Genomic DNA, 6,357 nt, shown 5'->3' with positions numbered 1-6,357 from the left:
TACAACATCAGTTATTCTATTACACGACGTCAATTATTTCATTAAGCATCGATTATCCATGTTCAACGTCATTCCACCTGCATCACCAAAAAATATACAATTAATCGAAATACTAATGTTATTAAACATGACAAAAACACATAAATCATAAGAATTTGTTATTTGATTCAAATACTGCAGTTATTCAAGTAAAAAATATGAAATCGTAAGAAATATTCATACCGATTTATGTGTTTGTAATAAATATTCATACCATCTTCTTGATTTGAAGAGTTAATTAGGGTTTTCCAAACTCTGAGTATTAAGAAAAAATGATAGTTTCAATTGGATTAATCGAAATTGTGAATGAAATTTGGGTAAACTTCTGGAATTTACAAAAAAAACAATATGAAGAATCGATGATTTGCTGATCAATTTAGAAGATTTTTTGTGCGATTTGTCGATCGTAATAGAGTAGCAGTAGTTTTGATAGAAAGTAGAGAAAGAGAGGAGAGAGAGTGGGTTAGTTTGTTTGTGTTACGTATGATTATGAGTAATTTGTTTTATTTGGTCAATTCTATGGCTCCGTTTGGCAAGACATTTCAGGTACCTGTTTTGACTGAAGTAGCTTTTTTGAGAAAAATTCCAGGTAACTTATTTTTCTGGAAGTGTTTGGCAAATAGCTTATTTGCCCAAATAAGCTACCTGAAATGAAATGCTACCTAGAGTAGCATTTCACATTTCAGGTACCTGATTCTTGGTAATATTACCTTTATATCCTTTCAATTTATAATATATTAAATAATTATTATACCTTTTTACGTCATTTTACCAAAATAAGCTACCTTTTAAGTTAATTTGCCAAACAATTTTTTATATAATCAGTCACCTTATCAGCTCCTAATTTTCAGTTACCTTATAAGCTACCTTTTCAGGTTTCAGGTAGCTTTTAAGTTTTCAGGTACCTTTTCAGGTTCAGCTACCTTTTCAGTTTGTTTTACCAAACAAAGCCTATATATATGTAGGGGTAACTCACGAAAAGTGGCAAACTCAAGGTCCGCCTCATATATATATATATATATATATATATATATATATATATATATATATATATATATATATATATATATATATATATATATATATATATATATATATATATATATGAGAATCTTTTAACAAAATATAGAAAGAGTTTAGTTTCCTTATCTAATTATATTTCTTTATCATTTTAGATATTTTATATCTTTTCAAAATTTGAAAAAATATTATATTTCTATATTTTAATGTAGCCGAATTTTAGGGAAATTATATTTCCTTATCTTTTAGTTATTTTGTGTCTTTATGATAACTATGTTATCGTCCTCACATGTGCCAAACACCCTTCTCCTTATCCTAATTTTGACACACTTCACGTAAAATGCTCTTATTATAGGCGAAAGCGTTTGTGAACCTTTCTCACGTATTTGCTAGATATTTGTAGTGTTTCACGCATTTTTAGGTGATTTGGAATGTCGAGTGACGGGACTAATTACAAGAAAAAAAGTGAAGTGTTGAAACCTCTTTGAAGCCCTTTGGGTGTATCAAGATCTGACAAGGTGCATCTCAAGCTCGTATGGTGTAAACCTTTACTCTTGTGGGCGTATCTCCAGCAGTTGAGCATAACCGGTCCCCATCAGGCGTAAAAGGCACACAACCGGTGTATTGATGCGCCGGACCAAGCCGCCTATTGGCCTTAATCAGTTTTTGACTCTTGTAATTGTATTTTGGGCCTCTAGTATAAATAGCTGAACCGTATTATTGTAGCGCACACACTTCATTAGAGCAGGATTTAGGTTTTGATTCAAATTGTAGCTAGTAATTGGATATCTAAATTGTTCTTCTTCTCCTTCAAGTTATTAATCCAATCCTTCATTATTCTTCTAAAATTTTAGTTGGTAATTTCTATTTTCCCTTTTTATTTTGTTATTGTTGATTTTGATTATTGTTTTGCTTAGTTTATTTCATCATGTTTTGAATAATTAGTCGCTTGTTATTAAAGTTATCATTTTTATGCTGGATTTCATCTCTCCTTTAGTTTTATTAGTAGTTAGCATGTTTTATTAGTAATTAGCATATTCCTTATCATTAATTGCATGATTATTTGTAGAAACCAATTTTATAAAATGTCAAATGATAAAGTGTCAATTTTTATCACTTGTTTTAGCCTAATCAACATGATTAGTGAATAGTCCTTTTACTAGGGCTTGATTATCTCCGTCATGAGCATTCTACTTGATTAAGACCCATTTAATTGGTCATTTAGGTGGTTGTAAGGGTGAATTGAAGGACTTAACTTGTGGATTAGACTTGTTAGAGGTCACTTTTGATTCTAGACCCTTGACCATTGGCGAGAGCCGATTAGGTTGGAAATCGGGTATTTTAGCTAGTCTATTTGTTAACCTAGGTCGAGACCGAAAGGGAGAACCTTGGGAGAATACATTCAATTTAGGGCTTGAAATTGACACTCGAGAGAGGGAGTGGGATGACTCGGAAATACGACGTAGTATTAATGATCTAAATTAATTTTAGGCTACCTTTAATTTTATGCATGATTTTGAGGGAGTCGGGAATCATATTTAGGAGTCCAACCTTTGTACCCGAAAGGAAGGTTGGTAGGAATAGCTAGTGTCCAAACACGGGATCGAAAGGGAGGTGTTTGGCGATCTAAAGCCGTCTTCCTCCATAACCACACCCTAATGACTACTTAACGGAAATTAAACTAGTAGACGCGAATGTCGGCTGAGAAGTTGGGTCTTAGGCCTTTAATCCATTGAATTACAACCTTATCATTTCCTTGCTCATTTCTAGTTAGTTTGTATTCCATATTAGTTAGCCTAGTTAATTAGATGAAACCAAACTCAAACTTCTATCGATTTAGCTAAACATTACAATTGAAATAGACTAGTATTTCATTCGCTCTCTGTGGATTTTGACTCTTAAGTGTGTGAGATCCGTGAAAAAATCAAGGAAATAAATATATCGAGGAGTCGCCAGTAGGTTTTATAAAAAAACATACAAAAACAAGTTTAACGGAAAAAGCCCCTTTTGATCCCTGGAATGGAGACTGATCCGTCACTCCGGTCTGAACCAAAGATTGCGGATTCGGGGGTAAAAGTACGGTCAGGAAAGGTGTTAGGCACCGGGACCGCCCATCAAACTGACGACCTCTACTATTTATTTATAATATTATATATTTGACAAAAATTGACGGTAAAAAGGTTAGTTATACAATTATATTTACAAGACGATATAATTATATACAACGCAAGTTAACTAGTTAGATTATTATATACAAATTATACGATAAATAAAGAAAATAAATAAAAGAATGAAATAAAGAGAGTAAAGAAAACTAATTCAATTTTGGTACCCTCAGGCCTATCTGGATGTTGACTATTAATGAATTTCGACTTTGTCGTAAAATAACGACTCTTATGCGCTTATCTGAAGTGGGACAATTTATGTGTATGATTTGATTTGAAACTGGGATAGAATATTTGAGACGGTTGATTTGTGTGAGTGCTGAATACCTGGATTTGGTATTAGATCTCTCTGGTTATTTACCCTTCAAGTCCTCTATGTGTGTTCCCCTTGCAAAGGTATCATATGACTTGTATTTATAGTCTAGTCATCACTACAAAACTCGTTATGGACATTAGTCGATGGACATCGGATTATCAGGAAAACCGATGAACATAACATGCACATCGGTTGTTTGCAAAAAAAACTGATGTGCATATAATTATATGTACATCGATTGCGTTAAAAAACACATGTCCATTATTTATGATTTTAAAGGACATGTGATATTTAATAAAACCCATGTCTGTATAAAAGTCATGGACATGGGACATTGCATTTAACCGATGTACATCTAAAGTGAAAATTATAGGCGGCAAAAATATTTGCCTCACCGCCATCACTTATTGTGACACCCTCATTCATTGCGGAAAAGTAAACACATAATTCTAGATAAAAACTGCATGGATATGTTTGTAATAGGTTCATTTGGGTAAAAACCTGTAATTTTTAAAACCTGAACCTGTTATAAAAATATCCAAATGAGAAGTTGTCAAACATGCAAGGTCTAAAATAAATCTCATAAATAAAACATCGCTAAAGTCGCGAAACAAAGTTATACAACCCAAATATGAAAAAGGGAGACATATGTCCCTAAAAAGTATATAACATAAAAAGTGTTTAAGGGTCACAATAAAATAAAGCCAATCTAGGTCCCAAGATTACTTTGCTTGCTAGCTCGTCCATATACCCCATATATGCATCACCTACCTGTCAATCGCATTTTATACAAATACGAAAGCCACAGTCAGTGGGGAGTAACTCCGAGTTCTCCCAGCCACGAAATGTCATAATTAATATAACATGTAAACATAAGAGTATGAATATGAATAACACATAGACTTAGCATATAGATGCTAAACAATCGTGCTTATCATGTGAACAACAATATATCAACACATAGTCCTAGCATGTGAATACTAGACCGACTTATACTACACTATCATGTGAATCACATAACATCCGAGAATCCAAACTCTATCAACCATAGCCGGCTTGCATCTCACCTTCTATGATTCATAGAATCATCAAACAAGAAAGGACAATATATCTAGAGACATGCATAAATTCCTAGTATCGTCAATAGTCACTCTGTAACTCGAGTCTATACCACGAGGTAAGGTAAACACCCTAGTTCTAAACCTGCGCAGACCTAGCGACATGCGGAAAACTACCGCATCCAAGACCCATGATAACAACACATGAGTACCCCTAAGGAGTCCACCAAAGGGTTGGCTAGTACTTAAGCTGACTACATACTTCTAAGAGTACGTCAGGAAGTCATGCCCTAACTTGGATATAAACCCACCAAGCTAAGACACAAAGGCTATTAAGCGATGAACATATACTCGTCAAAGACTATAATGGCCTATCTATGACGAAGGCCGAAATACTCACCTAGGACCTAGTCCCAGCATGAATACTTTAGTCCACGCCACACAAGACAAGTAGGACACCCAATTAACAATAAGAGGGGCAAAAAATCCAAACTTGCACACACAAATGATCATACACACCCTAGCATATGATAGGCTACGCAAGAGCATATTCAGCTGACAATCCAACAATATCTCCAATATCAATAATAATCCAAATTCCAGCTAACCAATAGTACCATAATCCATGAGAACAAGCTAAAATGGCAAAGAGGCAACAAGACTCAAGTATAAGGCAACCAATTCATCCAACAACCAACATATGAAAAGACAATCATACTCAAAGACAAATCCTCGACCCTAGTCCCGTGACGGGTCATCGGTCAAATCGAGGCTGAGCGGTTTAAACCTAGTTTGACCAAACTCGTTCGGTCAATCTGGGCCAGCTCAGAGTCTTGGCCTACTTTGGCCCAAATCACAAAATTCATTACAATATCATTCTCATGCAATATTCCAATTTCTATCATGTGAACACTATCAACATAAAGTAAACATTCCAACTTACAAAATAACTAATTCCCCAAAATTCTCGCATAATAAAATAGCATAAATAACCGTCTCACACATGGGTAAACTTTTCTATAAATTTTAATCGATAAAACGACGCCATTTACTCATACGGACTCCGAATTGAGTGATTCAAGTGGCTAAACCACCTAATTTTTCGCTGCCGTTCAATCTGTCATATTTTTGGAAACATTGGAAACCGTCTCGGTTCGGTACTGACGCGTTCCATCCAAAACACGGACTTGTCACAACACATAATTTCTCATCCAAATTTGTTCCAAACAATAATTTACAAATAGGTAACATAAATTAAACATAAGCATACTCATCTTACTCCATTCATTCATTTATCAACAAGATCGTCTCAAACAACAACAAATGACAACAAACAACAACAAACAACAACAAACAACAACAAACAACAAATACAACTACTAATGTGACATTAATTTGTCGAGTAACTCGGAATAGTTACCTTAAGCTAGCAAAGAGACAAGTAATAACTTGAGAAAACTTCTAAAACCCAAAAATTATGCATCATCTTCCACAATATATGAGTCTCCTAACTCATCTTCATATTCTTCACCTATAAGAACAACAAAAACACAATTATTAAACTTAAATTCGAAAACCCTAAAAGATGAGTCTTAAAACAAAATTGGGGGAAATGAAAATAAAACTTACTAGTAGATGAGGATTGAAGAGAGGATTCCAAATATATAATTTTTATGAGATTTGGTGGAGAAATGAAGGATTTATGGTGGATTTAGGGATTGTAAGAAGGATTTTTGAGATGAATTTGGTGTTTGGTGAA

Source organism: Silene latifolia, chromosome Y (genome assembly GCF_048544455.1).
Source record: "Silene latifolia isolate original U9 population chromosome Y, ASM4854445v1, whole genome shotgun sequence".
NCBI lineage: Eukaryota > Viridiplantae > Streptophyta > Magnoliopsida > Caryophyllales > Caryophyllaceae > Silene > Silene latifolia.
This window is presented reverse-complemented; position numbering follows the sequence as displayed.